Consider the following 16982-nt stretch of genomic DNA (forward strand, 5'->3'; position numbering starts at 1 on the left):
GAAGGGAAATATAATACATCATGTCTGTCCGAATAATTGTGTAGATCCCTGTAGCTCGCAACTTACTCGTTTACTTGAGGAAAAAAAACTAATCTCTACTCTAAATTTAATACATTCATTTCATAGTTAACTTTCATGGATGACATTTTAGTCAAGTTACCTATCCCACAGGAACAGTATTTTTTTTCGCAACAAAAGATAGCCTATATGTTAATTCAGGGTATAAGCTATCTCCACTCCAGAATTCATCCAAATCCGTCCAGCCGCTTCAGAGTAAAGGAATAACAAATATACTGACTCAACGAAGAAAGAATGTAAGCAATTTTTAGTTCAGTGCAGCGAAATTTTTATAATATTTGTACGTGCAACAACGTAATTTACCCTCACGTGTGTGCCTGTTACCAGCGGATACGATTGCATATCGTAACCAGACAACCCTCATTAAAACCTACCGCGTTCTACAAGTAAAGGAACGATGTCTCTCTGCCGTACAGAATTTAAATGACACCGTCGCTGTGACTCTTCGACCTAAAATGCTACGAGCTTTATGGAAGTACGGGTTAAGCACTTTTAGGACTGTATAAGCATTGTATTCATTAAGTAGAATCCTATTATGTAGGACTTATGAGACAATAAAAGCATTTTCACAAATACGATACAGTTCAAAAGTTAAAGAGTAAACAGCTTTTTCTTAGCGCAATTATTGTGCCACATTCCGAGTAATATTCTTCAAATTAATAAATATCTTACACTATACACTTCAAAAGTAGTCTATGTGTTAACTCAGGGTATAAGCTAATTCCCTTCCAAATTTCTTCCAAATCCGCCCAGCCATTTCAGCGTGAAGGAGTAACAAACGTATTCACAAACTTTTGCGTGTATAGTATACAGTGTGTTAAAAAAAGGTACGGCCAAACTTTCAGGAAACATTCCTCACACACAAAGAAAAAAAATATGTTATGTGGACATGTGACCGGAAACGCTTACTTTCCATGTTAGAGCTCATTTTATTACTTCTCTTCAAATCACATTAATCATGGAATGGAAACACACAGCAACGGAACGTACCAGCGTGACTTCAAACACTTTGTTACAGGAAATGTTCAAAATGTCCTCCGTTAGCGAGGATACATGCATCCACCCTCCGTCGCACGGAATCCCTGATGCGCTGATGCAGCCCTGGAGAATGGCTTATTGCATCACAGCCGCCCACAATACGAGCACGAAGAGTATCTACATTTGGTACAAGCGTTGCGTAGACAAGAGCTTTCAAATGCCCCCATAAATGAAAGTCAAGAGGGTTGAGGTCAGGAGAGCGTGGAGGCCATGGAATTGGTCCGCCTCTACCAATCCATCGTTCACCGAATCTGTTGTTGAGAAGCATACGAACGCTTCGACTGAAATGTGCAGGAGCTCCATCGTGCATGAACCACATGTTGTGTTGTACTTGTAAAGGCACATGTTCTAGCAGCACAGGTAGAGTATCCCTTATGAAATCACGATAACGTGCTCCATTGAGCGTAAGTGGGAGAAGATGGGGCCCAATCAAGACATTACCAACAATGCCTGCCCAAACGTTCACAGAAAATCTGTGTTGATGACGTGATTGCACAATTGCGTGCGGATTCTCGTCAGACCACAAATGTTGATTATGAAAATTTACAATTTTATCACGTTGGAATGAAGCCTCATCCGTAAAGAGAACGTTTACACTGAAATGAGGATTGACACATTGTTGGATGAACCATTCGCAGAAGTGTAACCGTGGAGGCCAATCAGCTGCTGATAGTGCCTGCACACGCTGTACATGGTACGGAAACAACTGGTTCTCCCGTAGCACTCTCCATACAGTGACGTGGTCAACGTTATCTTGTACAGCAGCAACTTCTCTGACGCTGACATTAGGGTTATCGTCAACTGCACGAAGAATTGCCTCGTCCATTGCAGGTGTCCTCGTCGTTCTAGGTCTTTCCCAGTCGCGAGTCATAGGCTGGAATGTTCCGTGCTCCCTAAGACGCCGATCAGTTGCTTCGAACGTCTTCCTGTCGGGACACCTTCGTTCTGGAAATCTGTCTCGATACAAACGTACCGCGCCACGGCTATTGCCCCGTGCTAATCCATACATCAAATGGGCATCTGCCAACTCCGCATTTGTAAAAATTGCACTGACTGCAAAACCACGTTCGTGATGAAAACTAACCTGTTGATGCTACGTACTGATGTGCTTGATGCTAATACTGTAGAGCGATGAATCGCATGTCAACACAAGCACCGAAGTCATTACCTTCCTTCAATTGGGCCAACCGGCGTGAATCGAGGAAGTACTGTACATACTGACGAAACTAAAATGAGCTCTAACATGGAAATTAAGCGTTTCCGGACACATGTCCACGTAACATCTTTTCTTTATTTGTGTGTGAGGAATGTTTCCTGGAAGTTTGGCCGTACCTTTTTGTAACACCCTGCATATGGAATTAAATAACATTCAAGAGACAAGCTGGAAAGAAAAACGCGTGATGTCCTTGTTGAGATGCAAAAAATCTGCTCAGATAATAAATCGGAAATCGCAGCAAAAATAAATAAATAAAATAAAATAAAAACTACCTATCTGCTACTTAAACCGGTAAGACTGATGACCTTTTTGCAACAGTTTACCCTCTATCATGAAGCAGTTCTTGCTGCTGTAGTAGGATTTGTGCCAGTAGTTGGGAACACAGACTACGATACAATTGATACAAGTCAATGGTAAGGCGTACACAGAGGTGGGTGCTGCTAAGGCTCACATGAGCCCATGGGACAACACCGGTGGAGCCATCATTAGCCATGCCAGGTGTGTGGCCTCTAGAAAATTACTGTTATATACAGAAGATATCTCTAGTGGCTTCGCAAAGGGGATCTTCCCAAATTGAGAGAAAAACGGCTCAGGAACTAACAACCAAACAAGAGTTCTAATTATGGTAAGCGTGTTAGTGGCAAAGAGACTGGGACAGTACGTATCACAATAGGTCGCAAGGAAGATACGTGGCATATTACCAATCATCAAGAAGAGGAAGCTTATGAGCCATGCATATCCAACTAGAGGCATGATTTCCTAACAGGTCATGTGCCATAAACTGAATATTTACATCGGATAAAGAAACATCAAACAGATATGTGTGCATGTTACGACATGGTACACTATTACGAATCCAAATAGCTGGCACTGTACTCTAATAAGTGACATTGTCAGAAACAAAACAAATTGTGCCTGGTGAACGAGGTAGCAAATAATATATCTGGGAAGGGGGATTTACTTAGAAAATATTCAGTTCAAGGCAAACCAAACTGTAAGTGTTGTCTATTAGTACATGTATAAATATCGCCGATTGTTCACCGACTCCGGAATTAATTTCTACGCAGAGGGCGACCAGAAGGTGACCAAGAACACGGCAGCTATGGTAGAATCGGTAGAGTGAAGGGAGTTTTGTAGGTGACTTACCTAGGTGTCTCAGCAAGAGCGCGCTGCAGGGAGTTGGTGTGGTGAATCCATTGGGTTCCATTGGTTGACTCCACTGGGACTGTGGCCGATGGAGGTAGCTCGCCTGTGGTCCCATTTCAGCACTGACGTGTGGTGGGTTCAGGATTGTTTGGGGATGTTTAGGTTTCTTGTAACTCCTATCCTAGAGATTTGGCATACTGCCCTACCTATCATGGATTCATTCTCACGTAAATAAATCTTGGAAGCCTCTGTCATGACTGGTATTCCGCAACAAGGTCTTCCTGAAGAATATATGTTCCTTAATCCTGATGTTTCTCACGGGTTAAGATTGGGAGATGCCTGTAAACCATCTGCTGCGATGGTAGTAACAAATGTAGTATCACGCATTAAGGGTTTTAGGTGTATTCCCCTTGCATTTAATTTTTTGTGAGTTTTATATTTCCTTTGTAATTAATTTCGCTGATGTGCTACTTCATGCTTGCTCGGCACAGTGAGTGCTCCATTAAATTTCGTGTGTGTAGCCACATAAATTCAGCTTCTTCTTCGAATTTTTCGGCTGAATATCGCCCAGCCATCTTCAGAGTGAGCTGCGCCACTGCGCATGCGGTCACACACAACCGCCAGCGACGTTGATCGCGGCAAAGATGTACAATGTGCATGAATTATATCTGTGGCTGCCAATCGATCCGCGCTGGGATGTCGATGTTTCATTCTGAGCTGCACTGTCGCGACGTCATTGTAAATTTTGTATTACATGGAAGCTTCGGAGTTCATGACTCATCCAACCCGAATCCATTACCTCTATTAATTAAATTCATCACCAAGCGAATTCCAATTGCTTCTTTCACCAGCGAGTCCCAGAAAGGTGATGTAGACGCTATAATTTCACCGTTTTCGTACAACATAAATTGACTAGCCGATTTATTTCGCTGTCATGTGGTGTACGAATCGTCTGTCCGATGTATGAGACACCGTATTACTTATAAAAACTTCGCGTCAGTGCGGCCCAGAATGATGCATCGACATCCCAGAGTGCATTGACTGGGCAGCCACAGATATAATTGATGCACACTGTACTTCTTTTGCCGCCCATCAGCGTCCCTGGCGCCTGTGTATCTGTGGCCGCGTCCGCAGTGAAGCGGTCCGTGAGTTTAAAAGGACGGAGCGAGCGCTCGAACGTAAGTCCTTCGACTCAGTCTGAAGATGGCCGAAAGATATACAGCCGAAATAATATTAGAAGAAGAACGATTTCACTAATTATTAAAAATGCTTAAATTACGAATCTTGATGTGAGTGTTAATACCAGTTGTATACAAGTTTCTGCAGCTATGTGAAAATTCGACCAGCATTGGACTCCAGGCGGAGGGTATTGAAATCGTAAGCTATAATAAATAAATAACTAATTCCCAAAGACAAAGTCCAAGGAGTAAATTTACTGGTTTTACAAAACGAACTCATCTGGCAGGATACTTTCGGTTGAGAACGCGGCATGCAAGCAAAACTTTATGTGTTGGACATCCATCGTGTTGGTATCAATTCTGCATTCAGTAGTGTGAATCTTAGCATTACTTATCCAAAAGACGAGTATGAATTCGTGTGTGGAAGTTGGCATATTATCTGCCGTTTAACACACAATTCATGAAATAAGGGTACGGACCTGTTCACTGTACTGGAAATCATTCTCGTGCTATTTTTTATGTAAATATACATGATAAGGATGGAAGGAGGGACGTGTTAGAATGAGATGTAAACTAATTTTAGGAATAGCAGTCTTCTATTCAAGACATCGTGTGCTCACGTGTTGATTCACTGCAACAGAAGCGACAAACATAATTTCCGCAACATCGTCTGTGCGAGTTCTACAACGATTGCGATGTCCCTAGTTGAATCTTCTCGTTTCCTGAAACGTCACAACAAAAGGGGCACACATCTGTCTTGTTGTTGGGTTCTTCTCGGGATATCGTTCCCTGTACAGTTCCTCTGCCTAGATTCTACCACAACAAAAGAAATGTAATGACGATGCAGTTTTCGTAGTGTCTAGGAATTCTGCGTACTCAGTTCACTGGACAAACAAACAACTCGTATTAATGAGTTTTATTACAAGAATCAAATACAATAATTAACTATGGAAATTACACAGAAGTGTCGCAAGCAAAGGGCGACATACGGAATAGTTAGTCTTTCCAATGACAGCTGATGTCGAACTGACAAATGTCTTTCTTGAACTGCTATCGAAGTCGCTATTGTTGATGCTGCTATCCAACTGGACTCCACCAGTCGGTCGTGGCGCTTATGTCCTCTTCACCTAGGGGCCGCCGCTGTTGCGTTGTCGTCCTAGAAGGGGACAGGTCGGTGTGGTATTGGCTGACTCAATTTCACAGCCTTCTCTACTTTGTCGTTCCCGACGGGCGTGCCGGAGCTTGACTTTACGCCGTTACAGTTTTATCAAGGACTAGCTTTGCTGTACACAACATATCGTTTACAAGTACTACAGTGCTGCATCACATATACCCCTGTTATAAATAAAAAATTATTATTTCAAATACTCCACACATGAGTAGCTCTTCTACACTTTGTTTGTTGGTGAACAATCTTCTCACACAAACTTCGGTTGCAGACTGTTGGCTGAACCGTCGGTATGTTTTGTAACATCCCCTTAAAAAATTTATCAATGACAGTGCTGGAAAACCTCTACGTTATTTGATTTTCAAACAGCTGAGCAAAACTGAACGCACTCAGACAAATGAAAGATTTTGATGGACAACAAATAATGTGTTCATATATATATAAGTTCATGACATTCTGGCGGACACACGTCCAGATCGTCTGCTCTCAAAACTCTGTCATCTCTCTCCCCACATCCACCACTGCTGGCGGCTCACCTCCAACTGCACAACGCTACGCGCTGTTCACATCCAATTGCCCAATACTACAATAGTGAATATTCCAACACCGCCAACCAGCCAGACTGCACACACAGTCAGTGATTTTCATATAGAGCGCTACGTGGCGTTACCAAGATAAAAACCTAAACAGCCTACTGACAGTTTTCACTTGTGTATCCATTTATTTACTTTCAACTCCAGTAAGTGGACAAGTTACTTCACCCCCAGTACCAGCACTATGTGCTAGTCGGTGTGATGAATGGCAACTAGCTCCAAATCTAGAAAAATGTTAGTTATGCAGACGAATAGAAAAAACAATGTTATAATGTTCGAATACAGTATTAGTAGTGTGCTGCTTGACACAGTCACTGCCATTAAATATCTAGGAGTAAAGTTGAAAAACAATATGAAATGGAATTAGCATGTAAGGATTGTTAGGGAAGGTGAATGGTCGACATCGATTTATTGGGAGAATTTTGAGAAGTGTGGTTCGTCTGCAAAGAAGACCGCTTATAGGACCCTGGTGTGCCCCATTGATGAGTACTGTTCGAGTGTTTTGGATCCGCACCACGTGGGATTTAACCCTGCTGTTCTGTTCGGGTCTATATGACCCGAAACGAATATGAACGTTATTTTACATTATGTAAATACCAATATATATTTATGAAACTTTGTGACTTTGTCTGAAAATGGATGAGCAGCATGTGTTTTAAAAGGTTTTAAAAAAGTTTAAGAAGTTTGGGCTTCAACTGTAATAGTTGCATATGTAATGTTCGGGTCATAATGACCCGACACAAATATGTTTAGTGTAACTCGTATTTATTTCTAAAATCTGGAAATGGCGAAAATTATTTTTGTTGTGTTGTGTGGGAATAGTGACTGCATCATTCCAACTTACTCTCAACAATCACCTAAAGCTCCATGCGTTCACAACAATGGGCTTGTTTGTTGCTTTCCCCAGGAAATAATAATTGGCAGTTCTCAATAATTGGAATGCTTTGTTTCTGCCCAGTTTGACTTGTGACACCATGGCGATGAGACCATTGAATGATCGTGAGTTGGAAGAAATAGTAAATGCCTCACCAGATGAAGGATCACTTTCTGAGTTTGAAGATCACATCAGCAATGCATCTGAAAGCGAGTGTTCCGATGACAGTTACGACAGTCCACAGCCCATACAAAATAGTGTAGAGACTTTTCTTTCTAAAAATGGGAATATAGAATGGCAGTTGCATCCACCAGCACAACATGGTCGCCTACCAGCTTCGAACATCATCAAGAGTACCCCAGGAGTTACCAGGTATGCAGTCAGCAGAATATCTGATGTAAAATGTTCATTTGAAGCAGTATTTCACACAGCGCTTCAAAATGAAATAATAGAGATGACAAATATTGAAGGGCAGCGAGTTTATGGTGAACAGTGGACAGATATTGATGGTTCTGTTTTCCATGCATACTTAGGACTCTTACTCCTAGCGGGTGTATATCGATCTCATGGGGAGTCTACAAAAAGTTTGTGGGATAAAGATACTGGGCGAAACATATTTCGAGCAACCATGTCTCATGAAACATTCTGTAAGATATCACGTGTCCTGCGATTTGACAAGAAATCTACTAGAGAGGAAAGACGACGTACTGACAAACTTGCCGCAATTCGTAGTATTTGGGAGAAGTGGGTAGAGGTCCTTCCTCAACTGTATAATCCAGGAGAAAATGTTACTGTTGACGAGCAGTTAGTAGCATTTAGAGGTCGCTGTCCATTCAAGCAGTATATCCCAAGTAAACCGGCAAAATATGGGATCAAAATATGGACCATGTGTGACAGCAAAACTTCATACGTACTGAAAGCCCAAATTTATACAGGAAAGGTGAGTGGAGCGGCACCAGAAAGAAATCAGGGAATGAGGGTGGTATCTGATCTCACTTCTGAGTTACGTGGTCAGAATATCACGTGTGACAACTTTTTTACGTCGTACAATTTGGGGCAGCTGCTTCTGAAAAGGAAATTGACTATGTTGGGAACTATACGGAAAAATAAGCCGGAGCTTCCACACAAAATGACCAACAAGGAGGTACACAGCTCTTCATTTTACTTCACAAATGACACTACTGTGGTTAATTATATTCCTAAGAGACACAAGAATGTTGTACTTATGAGCACTCTCCACCATGATGCGGAAATCAGTGACAGGGCTGATAAGAAGCCAAAAATGATTTTGGACTATAATTCAACCAAAGGTGCTGTAGACACGCTTGATCAGTTATTAGGTACATATACATGCAAACGAAAAAGTAATAGGTGGCCAATGATAGTTTTCTACAATATTCTTGATGTTTCTGCTTATAATGCATACGTTTTGTGGATTTCGGTTGACCCTAATTGGAATGCAAGCAAATTGACTAGAAGGAGAATATTCTTGGAGGAACTTGGAAAGTCACTGATAAAAGAACATATTGCATCAAGAACGCATTTCCCAAGAACAGAAGATTCTTTGAGAATGGTCACAAGCATCCAAAACCCGAATGATGTGGGTGGTGTGTCAGAATCGGTAACAACAAGAAAATCTACAAAACGTGCACGCTGTAAGTTCTGTCCATCAAGTAATGACAATAAAACAAACATGGTGTGTGGAAAATGTAGTAAACATATTTGCAAGAAACATGTAACCTACTTGTGTCCACAGTGCAAGCAGTAAGAAAAGAACTGTAGTATTTTATAAGATGATTGTATTGAAAATTCTGTTGTTTCAAATTTATGTGAATACTTGTGCCTAAACTACAATCAGTAAGAAGAGAGGATTCTAAAGTTGTAGTGCTTTCTATGTTGGAATGTAATAAAAAAACTGTAGTGTGTTCTGTACTGTAGTGTGCTCTAAGATGAATATCTGTAATGACAACTGTCTGTTGTTAGAAAATGTCAATACTTACGTCTAAACTGTCAACAATAAGAATAGAAGTATGGAAAAACTGTAGTGCTTTCTAAGTTGAATGCCTGTAATGGAAACTGTCTGTTGTTTCAAATTTATGTGCATATTTAAATGAAAAATATCCCTCAATAAAGTTGTATGCATTGTTATTATTATTATTATTACCATTATTATTATTATTATTATTATTATTATTATTACTAACAAGGTACTGGAATAGAACAACAATGTCGATAGCTAAAACTGTACCAAAATTTATGTTTCTAAAGCATTTTGATATGTCGGGTCATATTGACCCGAACAGTATATATGTCAAGTAAAAGTGAACAGAACAGCAGGGTTAAGGAAGACATCGAATCAGTTCAGAGGCGAGCAGCTAGATTTGTTACCGGTAGGTTCGGACAACAATCGAATATTACGGAGAAGTCAAGAAAGGCACCGTTCTTTTCGAGGAGCACTATTGAAAATATTTAGAGAACCGGCATTCGAGGCAAACTGCAGAACGATTCTACAGCCGCCAACGTAGATATCACGTAAGGACCATGAAGGTAAGATCAGAGAGATTAGGGCTCAAGGGGAGGCATATAGACAGTCGCATTTCTCCCACTCTATATGCGAGTGGAACAGAAAAGAAAATGACTAATGGAAATGGTACAGGGTACTCTCCAGCACGCACCATACTGTGGCTTGCAGAGTATGTATGTAGATGTAGAAGTGGATGTACAAGAGAGTGAAAGTCAGTTCTGTGTTACGTTTTTAATAACATCATGTTTACGTGTCTGGCACACTGCGATACGTTTTAGGAAAAGTCCTGAGGAAAGGAAGTAGATTTCCATATAGAAATATAGGGTACTTTTGAAATAGGCTCCCTGAGGTGGATATCTTCGTAGCGTGCAGAGTAACAAGAAAGTAATGGTGCTGGTTAACGTCACCCTGGTAGCCAAAAAACGTTTGCTTGATACATTCTTGTTTTTGGCCAAAACCTTATTTGTCGAGGTCCAGATAAAAGGGATAATCTGCATACAGTAAGGAAATATCGGTCATTTAACATTGTGTTAATCAGCTATCTCATTACAGTATATTCGAATGTGAGTAACGACATCTAAGAGAAATGTAACACAATTACAGGGGCTTAAAGCATAAACAACGTGCAGATCTTTCATTGTCGGACCTGGGGTAGGGCCACGCCAGTCTCTGAGTTGGCGTCCAATTGAGAGACGGACCAGGCCAGTGAGCCACACTAAATTAATAATTGTTATTTATTGCTGAAGTTCGTACTTGAATCTGAGTGAAGTACTTCTTTCACGAACGTTGTTGAACCACGTTGAAATTTTATTTCCTTCTATTTTTTGTTCTGTATAAATACTTTGCGGTCAACGGCCTTGCCGCAGTGGTAACATCGATTCCCATGAGATCAACGAAGTTAAGCGCTGTCGGGCTGGGGTAGCACTTCGATGGGTGACCATCCGGTCTGCCGAGCGCTGTTGGCAAGCGGGGTGCAGTCAGCCCTTGTGAGGCAAACTGAGGAACTATTTGATTGAGAAGTAGAGGCTCCGGTCTCGTAAACTGACATACGGCCGGGAGAGCGGTGTGCTGACCACATGGCCCTCCACATCTGCATCGAGTGACGCCTGTGTGCGAGGATGACATGGCGGTCGGCCTTCCAAGGCCTGTTCGGACGGAGTTAAGTTAATAAACATTTTGCACATGTTTCTCGTGTCTTAGACACTACAGCAAATTATCACGGAGTACGAAAGTTGTTTATGTTGAAATTAGCAATAGGGGTCAACGTCAGGCAATGAGTCTGTTGAGAATTGAGAACTAAGCAATGAAAAGCTACACATTTCAGTAATTTCTGAGTCCTGTAGCATGGCTACCTATTGAGTGATGTGTCGTTGTTAAGAGTAAATACATTAATTTGTTGCTTTAAATACAGTAGATTGTAATTCGTAGAGACATTTATATCGAATTTTAGTTTCTGAAAGCAGGAAAATGGATAACATCGAGTGGCATCTTTACTTGAGGACTCTGTCTTTTAAAATATTCCTTAATGTTCAGCACAGTTTACGACCACAAACTCCACGTCCCCATACTAAAAAATAGCTTCTTCAGAGTCATATCCTTATGTTTCCATTTCTCACTTCCTTTATTCCCACTTTGTTTCTGTCTTCACACTCGTTTATTGCGAGCATAATAAATTCTTCAACAGATTAATTGCAACACAATATCATACATAAACTCTGCTTTATGAGCTACTCTCAGTAATGCGTTAGTGCGAAACAGAACACACCGTAAGAACGAATACGAACTGGGCGGCTATGTACCCTTTGAAAATAATGCATTATTCTCTACCACTGACGCGAGCAATCCACGAACCTGGTGTCCAGTACTGAGCTGTTTGTTTGTGGATGCTTTAACATCAACAGGCAGTTGTGGTCTTACTCATCAACAGCGTCTCGAAATGAAAAGAGGTTACAACAACCAGAAGTCAGACTACACTGCCAAAGCAAACCGTAGAGCATTCGCCATCTCCTACCGAGACATCCACGCACCCAGATTCATTAAGGCACAACATGGAGCAGCATCGCCCGCTTTTCACTGAGTGAAAGGTGAAAGGTGGCAGATTTGATCTCCCACGATGCAATTTAAAGACAGATTTGTCATCTTGCTAAAGGTCTTGATGAACCTGGGTTACCGTAGTCTGCTAGAAACTGAATGGTGTTGGTTACAATATTTAAGTATGCACTTTAGAGGATTACATAGTTTCATATTTTTTTATTTATTTTTTTTATTTTTTCTAAATTTTTGAATGAGGTCAATTAATATTGCCTCACTCTAACCTTTGAATGATACTGGAAATATGTGGAAATATGTAACAACATCGCTTAGTTGAGGGTGATTACTGCCTATCATTGTGCTCCAGTTGTTCCTGATGAGTATGGAGTGGAAGGAAGAAGTTGGTTGTCACATATGCTTTCATTCCTTAATCCTACTTTTATTAAAAACTTTTGGCTTGTATGCTATTCAAACTTAACTGAAGGAATTACGTAAAAGGAAACAATCTACCGCTACACATGTTTCGAAACTTTAGCATACTACAGCTTACTAAAAGAAGCACCTACTGAACACAACAAACCCCTACGAAAAGAAGGAAGAAGAGCAGAAACTTACGGATTCTATCCATCGGTCCTTTGGTTGTGTGTGTGTGTGTGTGTGTGTGTGTGTGTGTGTGTGTGTGTGTGTGTGTGTGTCTTAGAAAAACATCAGATATATTGACAGGCCATGAGGGCCTACTTCTAGAAGCAGCAATACCTTCTGCTATTGGTAATAACTAGAATTACCACCATTGGTATATTGCATAAAATCTAACGAAACTTCTCGCGTGTTCAGCAATAATCTTCACTTTAAGAGATCATGGTAGAAGTTAAGTAAGCTTTTTACTATTCTGGATACTATTGCTGACTCGTCAGTAGACCATGTCGCTATTTTAATAGAAAGACAGTGACGAAGTGCGTGATTGAACACAAGGTGAGACGATACGCTATCTCAGCTAGTAAGTACCACTTCTTTTGCTTCTTCCGTTGCGGTTTTCTTTTGCAGGGGTCGACATTTCTGAAAACTTTCTTCCATTTAAGCGGGTCCTGTATGTCATTTCTATCAGGTCTTTCTCCCTCCTATCCTCTAGAGTATAGTCTACCGACTTCTTCATTTGTCTTCTTCCTTTCCTGAGGTCTTCTACTGTCGTATCCATCAGTGTTCTGCCAATGTTAGGTTGATTCCTTCTCATATGCTTTCACATCACTGGAGTTTTCTCTCATGGCCTTCCTTGGACACCTCCATTCAAATGGTTCAAATGGCTCTGAGCACTATGGGACTTAACAGCTATGGTCATCAGTCCCCTAGAACTTAGAACTACTTAAACCTAACTAACCTAAGGGCATCACACAACACCCAGTCATCACGAGGCAGAGAAAATCCCTGACCCCGCCGGGAATCGAACCCGGGAACCCGGGCGTCGGAAGCGAGAACGCTACCGCACGACCACGAACTGCGGACCACCTCCATTCCACCATCTAAAGCAGCAACCATAGTGCACGCGCTTTCACAACAATTTACACACACAATGGATAGAAAAAGTCGTCTCAAAATATTTCTCGGACCCTACCGACTTCTAAAGAAACAGTATACACTTGATTAGGAATTTCATATACTATGCTCTTTAGATTGCCCGTAACTCTGGGTCTTTAGCTAACAAATTTAATTCGGATTCTAGTACACATTTCGTCTAAATTGCTGGTAGAGGCGACAGTGGATTATTAAAATGATTCCTCATTCACATACTCCTCCCTGTCGGAGCTGGAATCTAAAGGAATGTTAGGGATAAAGACCGTGCCCAGCCCGCAGCTGAACAATACCTCGACATCTGTGACGGATGTTTTAGAAAGCGTCTTGAACTCTTTGGCCCCTCTCGTATGAATCCTTGTTCTTCTTCCATGTACATACGCTCTAGCGCCTTCAGTGCACTTTTTTTTAATATTTCCAATATTGGTGAACGTTGAAACATGAATTAGCCCGCCAGTCGTGAGTAAATTTTACGAGCAAACTCCTCTGCTCATTTTGTAAAATACTTTAGTGTCGAGCATTGTCAGTTGTTTGCGTTTTCCACCAGCATGGAAAAAATTGACCGATTAAAATTATGGAATCAGAACATGGAAACGTTTTGTCCGGAATGCAACGCTCTATCAGGAAAACGGTGTAAATCAGACAGACTCGTCCTCAGGTTGTGTGACCGCTGGGCGCTAAAATTTGGCATGTTGTTGTTGTGGTCTTCAGTCCTGAGACTGGTTTGATGCAGCTCTCCATGCTATTCTATCCTGTGCAAGATTCTTCATCTCCCAGTACCTACTGCAACCTACATCCTTCTGAATCTGCTTAGTGTATTCATCTGTTGGTCTCCCCCTACGATTTTTACCCTCCACGCTGCCCTCCAATACTAAATTGGTGATCCCTTGATGCCTCAGAACATGCCCTACCAACCGATCCCTTCTTCTGGTCAAGTTGTGCCACAAACTTCTCTTCTCCCCAATCTAATTCAATACCTCCTCATTAGTTATGTGATCCACCCATCTAATCTTCAGCATTCTTCTGTAGCACCACATTTCGAAAGCTTCTATTCCCTTCTTGTCCAAACTATTTACCATCCATGTTTCACTTCCATACATGGCTACACTCCATACAAATACTTTCAGAAACGACTTCCTGACACTTAAATCTATACTGGATGTTAGCAAATTTCTCTTCTTCAGAAACGCTTTCTTTGCCATTGCCAGTCTACATTTTATATCCTCTCTACTTCGACCATCATCAGTTATTTTGCTCCCCAAATAGCAAAACTCCTTTACTACTTTAAGTGTCTCATTTCCTAATCTAATACCCTCAACATCACCCGACTTAATTCGACTACATTCCATTATCCTCGTTTTGCTTTTGTTGATGTTCATCTTATATCCTCCTTTCAAGACACCATCCGTTCCTTTCAACTGCTCTTCCAAGTCCTTTGCTGTCTCTGATAGAATTACAATGTCATCGGCGAACCTCAAAGTTTCCATTTCTTCTCCATGGATTTTAATACCTACTCCGAATTTTTCTTTTGTTTCCTTTACTGCTTGCTCAATATACAGATTGAATAACATCGGGGATAGGCTGCAACCCTGTCTTACTCCCTTCCCAACCACTGCTTCCCTTTCATGTCCCTCGACTCTTATAACTGCCATCTGGTTTCTGTACAAATTGTAAATAGCCTTTCGCTCCCTGTATTTTACCCCTGCCACCTTTAGAATTTGAAAGAGAGTATTCCAGTCAACATTGTCAAAATCTTTCTCTAAGTCTACAAATGCTAGAAACGTAGGTTTGCCTTTCCTTAATCTTTCTTCTAAGATAAGTCGTAAGGTCAGTATTGCCTCACGTGTTCCAACATTTCTACGGAATCCAAACTGATCATCCCCGCGGTCAGCTTCTACTAGTTTTTCCATTCGTCTGTAAAGAATTCGTGTTAGTATTTTGCAGCTGTGGCTTATTAAACTGATTGTTCGGTAATTTTCACATCTGTCAACACCTGCTTTCTTTGGGATTGGAATTATTATATTCTTCTTGAAGTCTGAGGGTATTTCGCCTGTTTCATACATCTTGCTCACCAGATGGTAGAGTTTTGTCAGGACTGGCTCTCCCAAGGCCGTCAGTAGTTCCAATGGAATGTTGTCTACTCCGGGGGCCTTGTTTCGACTCAGGTCTTTCAGTGTAAATTTGACATATAGTTTTAATATCTCAATAATCTTAATACATGTTTTGTGTCCACTTCAATCTGCAGCTGCTTTTCTTTTCTTCATCTTTTCTGATGTAGTGGGATCTGGATCATTGGGATTCAAGTTCTTCTCCAGCCATTCAGGTTAAGATTACGCGCTGTTTCCCTGGCACAGGTAACGTAAATGTCGAAATGGTTCCATCCTTACAGCTCCGAACTTAATCTCCGTCTTTAATTTCGTTGAATCCTAAACTTTTTTCTTTCCTCTCTGCGCTCCTTAAAGCCACAAATGACGGTAGAGGCAAGGAGGACAAGAAAATCTTTGTCAGTATAGGTTGACACTAAATCTGTGACATCCTCACCTGCTGCTTGTAGTAATTATTTTTCTGTAGAAAGATATCTAGTTCGATAAATTCAAAATGCTAAGTTTTAACTTACAGCATAGTTTTTAGATAAACGTTTAGCAGCCATCGCCAGCGTTTGAAGCGGCTGTCCATAGGTTAAAAGTACATCACCTGATGATTCCTATGGGCTGATAGTGAATCGAAAAAAAAACGAAAGTAATGAGGAGTAGCAGAAACGAGTGTAGCGATAAACTTCAAAATCGGGGACAAAAAACAACGCGAATGAAGGAATTGTGCTACCTTGGAAGCATAATAACACACGACGGACGAGGCAAGAGGGAATATGAGAAGCAGATTAGCAGAGGCAAAGAAGGCATTCCTTCCCAAAAGAAGTCTACTGGTATCAAACATCGGCCTTAATTTGAGGAAGAAATTTCTGGGAACGTGCGCTTTGAGCACAACTCTCTATGGAAGTGGATTATGGCCTGTGGCAAAACCAGAGAAGAAGAGGATCGAAGCGTTTGAGATGTGCTACAGATGAATGTTGAAGATCAGGCGAACTTATAGGACAAGCGATGAGAAAGTTCTCTGCAGAATCGGCGAGGAATGGAAAATGTGGAAAACACCAACAACAAAAAGAGTACAAGATGATAGGATATGTGTTGAGACGTCAGGGAACAACTTTCAGTATACTTAAGGAAGCTGTGCAGGGTAAAAACTGTGGGGGGACAGAGATTGGAATATATCTGACAAATAATTGAGGATGTTGGGTATAACATCGCTAGTCTGCTACTCTGAGGTTGGTACAGGAAAAGATTTCGTGGGCGACCGTATGAAACTATTCAGAAAATCGTAAAAAAAAATAGATGATTACGAAGTGATTCCACAGACTAGCTTCACGTGCGTATCAAGTATTAGAGAACCGAAGCTTTCAGGTGTGCTGTGAGGCAAAATCAGATAGCTCAGTTAGTAATTGCGTTCTTTGTGGAGAGATCCAGGTTTGTACTCATATGTAATCTATCAGGAAGATTTATTACACGGTACCTC

The 16982-nt window shown here is 41.2% G+C and overlaps 1 pseudogene; it reads left to right on the forward strand.

The window, feature by feature from the left end:
* The first annotated feature begins 10662 nt into the window (after positions 1 to 10662).
* On the forward strand, positions 10663 to 10780 carry LOC126089949 (5S ribosomal RNA; annotated as a pseudogene).
* The last annotated feature ends 6202 nt before the right edge of the window (positions 10781 to 16982 follow it).

This window comes from Schistocerca cancellata, chromosome 6 (assembly GCF_023864275.1).
Source record: "Schistocerca cancellata isolate TAMUIC-IGC-003103 chromosome 6, iqSchCanc2.1, whole genome shotgun sequence".
NCBI classification, from domain to species: Eukaryota; Metazoa; Arthropoda; class Insecta; order Orthoptera; family Acrididae; genus Schistocerca; species Schistocerca cancellata.